General features: G+C 39.6%; 2 long non-coding RNA genes across 2 annotated transcripts; both read left to right on the forward strand.

The window, feature by feature from the left end:
• Positions 1 to 1,824: 1,824 nt before the first annotated feature.
• Positions 1,825 to 4,128, forward strand: LOC123909587. The gene is made up of 3 exons (XR_006809967.1): positions 1,825 to 1,870; positions 3,353 to 3,411; positions 4,099 to 4,128. It is a non-coding gene; the product is annotated as an uncharacterized LOC123909587 (long non-coding RNA).
• Positions 4,129 to 8,793: 4,665 nt separating this feature from the next.
• LOC123909693 lies at positions 8,794 to 11,107 on the forward strand. Its single transcript, XR_006809988.1, has 3 exons — positions 8,794 to 8,839; positions 10,328 to 10,386; positions 11,078 to 11,107. It is a non-coding gene; the product is annotated as an uncharacterized LOC123909693 (long non-coding RNA).
• The last annotated feature ends 445 nt before the right edge of the window (positions 11,108 to 11,552 follow it).

Raw genomic sequence — 11,552 nt, forward strand, 5'->3', positions numbered from 1 at the left:
AAGACAAGAAAAAGGAAGGATTCAATTTGGGTGATAGTGGATAGATTGACAAAATCCGCTCACTTTTTAGCGGTTAAAGTTACCGACACCGCGGAGAAGTTAACCGACATTTATATTGCGGAGATTGTGAAATTGCATGGAATACCTTCTAGTATTGTTTCGGATCGAGATCCAAAATTTACTTCACATTTTTGGAAAACACTTCATGATGCTTTGGGAACTAAATTGAGAATGAGTTCGGCTTATCATCCACAAACGGACGGCCAAACGGAAAGAACAAATCAATCATTGGAAGATTTGTTAAGAGCATGTGTGCTAGATGATCGAGGAAGTTGGGATGATGTGTTGCCTTTAGTGGAATTTACTTATAACAACAGTTATCATGCGAGCATCGGAATGGCTCCATTTGAGGCACTTTACGGGAGAAGATGTCAGACTCCTTTGTGTTGGTATCAAGATGGTGAAAGCATAATTGTAGGACCTGAAATGGTGCAACAAACAACGGATAAAGTTAAGCAAATCCGGTCAAGATTGAAAGCTACACAAGATAGGCAAAAGAGTTATGCGGATAAGCATCGTAGGCCTTTGGAATTTGAAGCGGGTGATCATGTATTTCTTAGAGTTACACCGACCACGGGTGTTGGAAGAGTTTTGAAAGCTAAGAAATTAACTCCGAAGTTTATTGGACCGTATCAAATTACGGAAAGGATAGGAAAGGTAGCTTATCGTATCGCGTTACCACCGGTACTATCTCGGATTCATGATGTGTTCCATGTTTCTCAATTGAGAAAATATACTCCCGACCCCTCACATGTGATCAAACTGGACGATATCCACTTGAAAGAGAACTTGTCATTTGAGGTTCCGCCGATCAAGATTGCGGATAGGAAGATGAAGCTTTTGAGGACAAAAGAAATACCTTTGGTTAAGGTAATTTGGAACGAAGCTACCGGAGATGCGACATGGGAACTTGAAAGCAAAATAAAAGAGCAATATCCGGAGTTATTCAACGACGTTTAAGTTTCGAGGACGAAACTTCTTTTTGGTGGGTAGTAATGTAAGACCCGTAATTCCACAGTACCTTTTGCGTGAAGAAAATAAGTAATGGCTAAGGAATTTAGGGTTTTTGGTTAAGTGTTTTTGTGAGTATCGTCGCAATAATAGGATTTTTGCTGAGATGGAGTCTGTTTTGTGCTCGTGCGCTGGAAAGGCACAGACTTTTGGGTTGTAATCCTCTTTCATGAATGAGAAGGTTTCTGTGAAGTCAGAACGACGAGTTTTGGATTATTCTTGTTTTTGGAAAAACGAGTAGGAATTTTACCCGCTGTTGTAAAATTTTACGGTTTCGGAATTCCGTAGAATTTTAGATGGAGGATTTATATATCTGCGCGAGTTAGGATATGTCCTGAGAATATTTTTAAGAGTTAGGGAAGAAAATTACAGTCGAGGAAAAATGTTTCGCGATAATTTTTGGAAATCGTTTAAGGCGAACATTTAGTTTCTAAATTTTCTAGTTTCGCTAGTTTGGCTCGTATGCGTAGTGCGACTCGTCGATGAGGCGTGAGTTTCTCATGAGGGAAATAAATATCTTGAGTGGATGAGATTGATTGATCCAATGGTGAGGGTTTAACATGGCTTTAGTTGCACTTTTGATCCAATGGCTAGGAATGACCAAGACCAATGTATAGTAAGGAGGTTTAGCTTCTTTGGGGACTTAGAAAAATCTGAATTTTTCCATTTCTCTTCCTCTCCAAAACCGTGAAGCCATCCCCCATTTTCATATCTTCACCAAATTTTCATTTCATCATCAAATCCTTCATTTTCAAGCTCTTTGGAACCTAGACTTGCTAAGGGAATCACTTCACTTAAGGTAACTAGTCTTCTCCTTTCTTTTGCTTGGTTAAAACTCATGATTCTAGGAATTTTTGGGTTATGTTCTTGAGAATTAGTTTTCTAGAAATTAGTTTTGGTTGTTTGTGGTTCTAGGGAAGTGTTTAGGAGTAGTATTTAAGCTTGTTTAAGCTTGGCATGTTGTGATTTCCATGGTGATTAAGATTTTCATAAAATCTTTTGTTAGGGTTTGAAAAAACTTATTTGAAATGATCATAACTTTGAAAAATTGTTTTGTGCTTTTCTTTTTGGTGTTGTTTATGAGCTTAGTAGAGAAATGGATGTTAGATTATGGCTTTAATTTTGTGAAACAAGGAAAAATAATTTTGAGTGTGTTCTTGAGGATTTTATGAACATATTTTTAGAAACTTTTGTTTTGATGCTCAAAGTGGTTTGGTTGATCAATTCCATGGCCATGTGAACTAATAGATGCTAGCTAGGACTTTGCATTGGAAATTTTGAGTGTGGTCCTTATTTTCAAAACTTTAGGTCATGAGAAATTTCGGAAAACTGTGGGAGAGGTTTCAAAATTTGTCAGGGCTTTGAGGGAGGCACAATGGTGGCCTAGGGCGAATTACCATGCAAAAATTTTTGGGAAAAAAATGGTTTTAGTGTTGTATGTGTGTTAAAGAACCTAAAATTGAATTTTCGAAATTTGAGGCTTTGCCCGGAAAATTTTTTGGGGCTTGGATTAGTAACTCGGGGGTATTATGGGATATTACCATGCCCTCGGAAGCGAAAAATTTTGAGCGGAAGGGCCACTTTGTTTTTCAAGGGCAGAACCTAGAGCTTGTGTGGGGGGGGGGGGGGAAATTGTGAAATTTTTCCAAGTCCACAATTTTGTGAAAAATGAGCATGCTTTGATGAAATGATCATAGGTGGGTCAAAGTTTGATTATAGGATTGTATTTGGAAAGAAAAACTTGAAACTTGCGACGCAAGAAAAACTCGATTATTTTGTCGAGATATTTTCGTAAAATTTTTAGGTTGTTTTCAAGTGTTTTGGTAGTGTATGAAAGTGTCCTTTGAAGTTTAAAACCATAGAGAGCAATGGTATGCTTTGAAAATGAAAATTTGTGGGAGAATGCCTTGATTTCTCAATTCTGGACGAACTGTGCAGGGGCATTTTCGTCCATTTAAAATTGTTTCAGTTCCCTCAAAACTTAACCATTTGATCCGTCTTTTCGAGACGAAGAGTTTGGCGTATGGTTCGTCTCGAGTGGACAAGAGTTGAATTAGTTATGGTCATTTTAGTTTGAAAACTATTTTGTCGAAAATGTGTTTGTTTTGTGAAAAATAGTGTATTTAACTTCGGGAATTTTTAATCACTATGGGGAGGACTCGGAAATAATATCCGAGAGTGTTAGGAAGTGCCTTAGACACCTCTAGACCTTTGTAGATAGGTTTAGTTTCGATAAGATAATTTGGGAGAAACTTATTCATTGTCCGCTCGTTATTTTTAGGAAACGCGAAACGGTAGATAGTGTGAAACATTGTGGTTTTGGTTGGAAGCATTGCCGAGGTAAGGGCACCGTTTTTATTTCCGTATTTAAATTCCGTCGATAGCATTAGGGTATGCTTTCTTGTTGTGCTTGGTTGCTTGTTGTTGTGCTTGGGTGTTTTGCTTGTTGTGCTTTCTTACATATAATTTGGTTTGGAATATATGTAATGTGTTGAAATGGCATAGATAGGGGTATCGTATGCTCATGCACTCATAGTACGTGGCCGCGCGAGTGGGCCGCGGGGTGTGACGATCCTGTGACGGGGTGTCCACCTTAATCCTTCGGGATCTTTATTGAGTCCCAATACGTGACGATCCTGTGACGGGGTGTCACGGAGTGTGACGATCCTGTGACGGGGTGTCCACTCTAATCCTTGAGATTGTGTTGATGATAGTAGAGGTAACGATCCTGTGACGGGGTGTTGCTAGAAACCTACGACTCTCCTTTTTTTGAGAGAATATTTCCGGAAATCATGCATGTAACGATCCTGTGACGGGGTGTTACCGTGGCGATCCTGTGACGGGGTGCCACACTCATTCATTAGAGGTTTGCATTAGGCTATGTGCACATTTTATTTATTATGCATGTGTTGAGGAAAATGATAAGTGTTTAGCCGCTTTCTATTTGGTACTTGGTATTTGTATTTCTTGTTTCCAGTTGGTGACCCTTATTTTGCATGCCATATCGCGGGCTCCTCCCACCCCCAGACGATGGAGCGCCATCTGAGACCGTAGGCCGTGAGGACGGCGAGGACTTCGTGGACTATCCCGGAGTGTAGAGAGTAGCGCTTGTTAGGCTACATTTTTGGTTAGGCTTAGGGCCTAGTTGTTTTTGGATGACTGTATGTCTTATACATTTATACTCAGACATGTTTAGTGCCTTTTGGCCTTGTGATATATTCGGTTCATAACTCATGTCTTTTGGTTGATGAACTTAATGTATCCGCTGTATGTAAATTATTCAGGTACACACTTTGCTTCGAGGAAGCCCTGTAATATAATGTGTTGATGTTATATTTATTTTCTATTGAATGACGAATTGCCGAGATAGCTGCGGGCGTTCACGCGCGCCATTTTATTTAAGCGTGTTGTTTTAAAAAAAAAAAAATAATACCCCTTTTTATGCTTTGAAAAATGGGGTGTTACATTTTGGTATCAGAGCTCGGCAGTAGATCTTCAAAGGGAAAGTGTGTACGTGAGTTAACAGTCTGAGGTCAGTCAGTTAAGATTAGAGTCGCGTCGATTTAGCGAATCGTTAGTGGGTAGTAGTGAGTCTTGTTTGCTAGTTAGTAGTGTATTAACTCATTTCGTTAATGTGTGTCTTCAACCAACCATACCATGGCTACTTTAATCTTTATATGTTGGATGTGGAAAATTCTGTGGAATTGGAAAAGGATTTGATTAAAAGATTTGGTAGTTAATACAGCATGTTTACATTGTTTGGTGATGATTCAGAATAGAGATTTTCTGGTTAATTTGATATGTTTGCCCCTTAAGTCTCTCGAGATCATTCTCGGGATGGATTGGTTATCTTACCATTATGTTATTTTGGATTGTGCCCGTAAATTAGCCTTTTTCCCCGAACCGGGAGTTGCTAGATATCTGTCAGCTAATAGGCTTGTAGTAACTATGAGAAATGGGGAAACGGAGTTTATGTCACTTTCGAGTATAGGAGTCACCTCGGGCATTATTGTGGAAGATGTGCGAGTAGTTCAACAATTCCAAGACGTTTTTCCGTTGGAAATTCCAGGTTTTCCTCCGATCCGAGAAGTGGAATTTTTTTATTGATTTGCATCCGGGAACGGGACCGATTTCGGAGTCTCCTTATCGAATGGCTCCAGCTGAGCTAATCGAGTTGAAAAGTCATATAGAAGACTTGTTGGGAAAGGGATTCATAAGGCCAAGTGTATCGCCGTGGGGAGCGCCAGTTTTGTTGGTGAAAAAGAAGGATGGAAAGTCACGGTTATGTGTAGATTATCGGAAGCTCAACAAGGTGACCATTAAGAATCGTTATCCTTTGCCACGAATTGACGATTTAATGGATCAATTGAAGGATGCGTCGGTATTTTCTAAAATTGATTTGAAGTCGGGTTACCACCAGATAAGGGTGAGGGATGAAGATGTGCAAAAAACGGCATTTCGTACGCGTTACGGACATTATGAGTATTTGGTGATGCCATTTGGAGTGACAAATGCACCCGCTATTTTTATGGACTACATGAATAGAATATTTCATCCATTCTTGGACAAGTTCGTCGTGGTGTTTATTGATGATATACTTGTATATTCGAAGAGTGAAGAAGAGCACGAAGAGCATCTTCGCCTAGTTTTGCAAGTTTTGCGCGACAACAAGCTTTATGCCAATCCGTCGAAGTGTGAGTTTTGGTTGGAAAAAGTGAATTTTCTCGGCCATGTTATATCAAAAGAGGGGATAGCCGTGGATCCGGCTAAGATTGATACGGTACTTTCATGGAAACAACCACAAACTGTCACCGATGTACGAAGTTTTGTGGGTTTAGCAGGTTTTATCGGAGGTTCATTGAAGGTTTTGCTAAAATTGTGGCGCCGATGACACAACTTACACGAAAAGATCAACCTTTTGCTTGGACGGACAAGTGTGAAGCTAGTTTTCAATTACTAAAGAAGCTTTTGACTACATCACCGGTGTTGGTTCTACCTCAATCCGAGGAGCCGTATGAAGTTTATTGTGTTGTGTCTTATCAAGGGCTTGGATGTGTGCTTATGCAACATAAGAAAGCAGTGGCTTATGCATCGCGGCAATTAAAGGTACATGAGAAGAATTATCCCACACATGATTTAGAGCTTGCGGCGGTAGTTTTTGCTTTGAAGATTTGGAGACATTATTTGTATGGATGCACTTTTCTGGTGTTCAGCGACCATAAGAGTTTAAAATACCTCTTCGATCAGAAGGAATTAAATATGAGGCAGAGGAGGTGGATGGAAACGCTTAAGGATTTTGACTTCACATTAGAATATCACCCCGGAAAAGCTAATGTGGTGGCAGATGCTTTGAGAAGAAAAAGTGTGTCGGCATGTTCAGCGGTAATGGCTAGTCAACATGAATTGTTGAAGATGTTTCGTGATTTACACCTCACGGTAAAGTTTGCACCGGGCGCTTTGAAATTGGGAATGATTACTATTTCTAGTGGGTTGTTGGAAGAAATTGCAAATTGTCAAGATGATGAATTGCTTATGTCAAAGAGAGACTTGATAATTCGAGGAACGACCACCGAATTCAAAGTGGGGGCGGATAATATTTTGAGATGTAATGGAAGGGTGTGTGTGCCGGATGTTAACAATTTGAGGAACACAATTCTAGAGGAAGCTCACAAGAGTAAGTTGAGTATTCACCCCGGAGCTACAAAAATGTATCAAGACTTGAGAAAAGATTTTTGGTGGCCGGGTATGAAAAGAAATGTGGCGGAATATGTGGCGGCGTGTTTGACATGTCAAAAAGCGAAGGTGGAGCATCAAAAACCGGCGGGAATGTTGCATCCGTTGGATATACCGGAGTGGAAGTGGGATAGTATATCCATGGACTTTATCACGGGATTGCCCAAGACAAGAAAAAGGAAGGATTCAATTTGGGTGATAGTGGATAGATTGACAAAATCCGCTCACTTTTTAGCGGTTAAAGTTACCGACACCGCGGAGAAGTTAACCGACATTTATATTGCGGAGATTGTGAAATTGCATGGAATACCTTCTAGTATTGTTTTGGATCGAGATCCAAAATTTACTTCACATTTTTGGAAAACACTTCATGATGCTTTGGGAACTAAATTGAGAATGAGTTCGGCTTATCATCCACAAACGGACGGCCAAACGGAAAGAACAAATCAATCATTGGAAGATTTGTTAAGAGCATGTGTGCTAGATGATCGAGGAAGTTGGGATGATGTGTTGCCTTTAGTGGAATTTACTTATAACAACAGTTATCATGCGAGCATCGGAATGGCTCCATTTGAGGCACTTTACGGGAGAAGATGTCAGACTCCTTTGTGTTGGTATCAAGATGGTGAAAGCATAATTGTAGGACCTGAAATGGTGCAACAAACAACGGATAAAGTTAAGCAAATCCGGGCAAGATTGAAAGCTACACAAGATAGGCAAAAGAGTTATGCGGATAAGCATCGTAGGCCTTTGGAATTTGAAGCGGGTGATCATGTATTTCTTAGAGTTACACCGACCACGGGTGTTGGAAGAGTTTTGAAAGCTAAGAAATTAACTCCGAAGTTTATTGGACCGTATCAAATTACGGAAAGGATAGGAAAGGTAGCTTATCGTATCGCGTTACCACCGGTACTATCTCGGATTCATGATGTGTTTCATGTTTCTCAATTGAGAAAATATACTCCCGACCCCTCACATGTGATCAAACCGGACGATATCCACTTGAAAGAGAACTTGTCATTTGAGGTTCCGCCGATCAAGATTGCGGATAGGAAGATGAAGCTTTTGAGGACAAAAGAAATACCTTTGGTTAAGGTAATTTGGAACGAAGCTACCGGAGATGCGACATGGGAACTTGAAAGCAAAATAAAAGAGCAATATCCGGAGTTATTCAACGACGTTTAAGTTTCGAGGACGAAACTTCTTTTTGGTGGGTAGTAATGTAAGACCCGTAATTCCACAGTACCTTTTGCGTGAAGAAAATAAGTAATGGCTAAGGAATTTAGGGTTTTTGGTTAAGTGTTTTTGTGAGTATCGTCGCAATAATAGGATTTTTGCTGAGATGGAGTCTGTTTTGTGCTCGTGCGCTGGAAAGGCACAGACTTTTGGGTTGTAATCCTCTTTCATGAATGAGAAGGTTTCTGTGAAGTCAGAACGACGAGTTTTGGATTATTCTTGTTTTTGGAAAAACGAGTAGGAATTTTACCCGCTGTTGTAAAATTTTACGGTTTCGGAATTCCGTAGAATTTTAGATGGAGGATTTATATATCTGCGCGAGTTAGGATATGTCCTGAGAATATTTTTAAGAGTTAGGGAAGAAAATTACAGTCGAGGAAAAATGTTTCGCGATAATTTTTGGAAATCGTTTAAGGCGAACATTTAGTTTCTAAATTTTCTAGTTTCGCTAGTTTGGCTCGTATGCGTAGTGCGACTCGTCGATGAGGCGTGAGTTTCTCATGAGGGAAATAAATATCTTGAGTGGATGAGATTGATTGATCCAATGGTGAGGGTTTAACATGGCTTTAGTTGCACTTTTGATCCAATGGCTAGGAATGACCAAGACCAATGTATAGTAAGGAGGTTTAGCTTCTTTGGGGACTTAGAAAAATCTGAATTTTTCCATTTCTCTTCCTCTCCAAAACCGTGAAGCCATCCCCCATTTTCATATCTTCACCAAATTTTCATTTCATCATCAAATCCTTCATTTTCAAGCTCTTTGGAACCTAGACTTGCTAAGGGAATCACTTCACTTAAGGTAACTAGTCTTCTCCTTTCTTTTGCTTGGTTAAAACTCATGATTCTAGGAATTTTTGGGTTATGTTCTTGAGAATTAGTTTTCTAGAAATTAGTTTTGGTTGTTTGTGGTTCTAGGGAAGTGTTTAGGAGTAGTATTTAAGCTTGTTTAAGCTTGGCATGTTGTGATTTCCATGGTGATTAAGATTTTCATAAAATCTTTTGTTAGGGTTTGAAAAAACTTATTTGAAATGATCATAACTTTGAAAAATTGTTTTGTGCTTTTCTTTTTGGTGTTGTTTATGAGCTTAGTAGAGAAATGGATGTTAGATTATGGCTTTAATTTTGTGAAACAAGGAAAAATAATTTTGAGTGTGTTCTTGAGGATTTTATGAACATATTTTTAGAAACTTTTGTTTTGATGCTCAAAGTGGTTTGGTTGATCAATTCCATGGCCATGTGAACTAATAGATGCTAGCTAGGACTTTGCATTGGAAATTTTGAGTGTGGTCCTTATTTTCAAAACTTTAGGTCATGAGAAATTTCGGAAAACTGTGGGAGAGGTTTCAAAATTTGTCAGGGCTTTGAGGGAGGCACAATGGTGGCCTAGGGCGAATTACCATGCAAAAATTTTTGGGAAAAAAATGGTTTTAGTGTTGTATGTGTGTTAAAGAACCTAAAATTGAATTTTCGAAATTTGAGGCTTTGCCCGGAAAATTTTTTGGGGCTTGGATTAGTAACTCGGGGGTATTATGGGATATTACCATGCCCTCGGAAGCGAAAAATTTTGAGCGGAAGGGCCACTTTGTTTTTCAAGGGCAGAAACTAGAGCTTGTGTGGGGGGGGGGGGGGGGGGGGAAATTGTGAAATTTTTCCAAGTCCACAATTTTGTGAAAAATGAGCATGCTTTGATGAAATGATCATAGGTGGGTCAAAGTTTGATTATAGGATTGTATTTGGAAAGAAAAACTTGAAACTTGCGACGCAAGAAAAACTCGATTATTTTGTCGAGATATTTTCGTAAAATTTTTAGGTTGTTTTCAAGTGTTTTGGTAGTGTATGAAAGTGTCCTTTGAAGTTTAAAACCATAGAGAGCAATGGTATGCTTTGAAAATGAAAATTTGTGGGAGAATGCCTTGATTTCTCAATTCTGGACGAACTGTGCAGGGGCATTTTCGTCCATTTAAAATTGTTTCAGTTCCCTCAAAACTTAACCATTTGATCCGTCTTTTCGAGACGAAGAGTTTGGCGTATGGTTCGTCTCGAGTGGACAAGAGTTGAATTAGTTATGGTCATTTTAGTTTGAAAACTATTTTGTTGAAAATGTGTTTGTTTTGTGAAAAATAGTGTATTTAACTTCGGGAATTTTTAATCACTATGGGGAGGACTCGGAAATAATATCCGAGAGTGTTAGGAAGTGCCTTAGACACCTCTAGACCTTTGTAGATAGGTTTAGTTTCGATAAGATAATTTGGGAGAAACTTATTCATTGTCCGCTCGTTATTTTTAGGAAACGCGAAACGGTAGATAGTGTGAAACATTGTGGTTTTGGTTGGAAGCATTGCCGAGGTAAGGGCACCGTTTTTATTTCCGTATTTAAATTCCGTCGATAGCATTAGGGTATGCTTTCTTGTTGTGCTTGGTTGCTTGTTGTTGTGCTTGGGTGTTTTGCTTGTTGTGCTTTCTTACATATAATTTGGTTTGGAATATATGTAATGTGTTGAAATGGCATAGATAGGGGTATCGTATGCTCATGCACTCATAGTACGTGGCCGCGCGAGTGGGCCGCGGGGTGTGACGATCCTGTGACGGGGTGTCCACCTTAATCCTTCGGGATCTTTATTGAGTCCCAATTAATACGTGACGATCCTGTGACGGGGTGTCACGGAGTGTGACGATCCTGTGACGGGGTGTCCACTCTAATCCTTGAGATTGTGTTGATGATAGTAGAGGTAACGATCCTGTGACGGGGTGTTGCTAGAAACCTACGACTCTCCTTTTTTTGAGAGAATATTTCCGGAAATCATGCATGTAACGATCCTGTGACGGGGTGTTACCGTGGCGATCCTGTGACGGGGTGCCACACTCATTCATTAGAGGTTTGCATTAGGCTATGTGCACATTTTATTTATTATGCATGTGTTGAGGAAAATGATAAGTGTTTAGCCGCTTTCTATTTGGTACTTGGTATTTGTATTTCTTGTTTCCAGTTGGTGACCCTTATTTTGCATGCCATATCGCGGGCTCCTCCCACCCCCAGACGATGGAGCGCCATCTGAGACCGTAGGCCGTGAGGACGGCGAGGACTTCGTGGACTATCCCGGAGTGTAGAGAGTAGTGCTTGTTAGGCTACATTTTTGGTTAGGCTTAGGGCCTAGTTGTTTTTGGATGACTGTATGTCTTATACATTTATACTCAGACATGTTTAGTGCCTTTTGGCCTTGTGATATATTCGGTTCATAACTCATGTCTTTTGGTTGATGAACTTAATGTATCCGCTGTATGTAAATTATTCAGGTACACACTTTGCTTCGAGGAAGCCCTGTAATATAATGTGTTGATGTTATATTTATTTTCTATTGAATGACGAATTGCCGAGATAGCTGCGGGCGTTCACGCGCGCCATTTTATTTAAGCGTGTTGTTTTAAAAAAAAAAAAAATAATACCCCTTTTTATGCTTTGAAAAATGGGGTGTTACACTTCATTTTGTTATAAGGCACAAAATATGATTCCC

This window comes from Trifolium pratense, linkage group LG2 (genome assembly GCF_020283565.1).
Source record: "Trifolium pratense cultivar HEN17-A07 linkage group LG2, ARS_RC_1.1, whole genome shotgun sequence".
Classification (NCBI taxonomy): domain Eukaryota; kingdom Viridiplantae; phylum Streptophyta; class Magnoliopsida; order Fabales; family Fabaceae; genus Trifolium; species Trifolium pratense.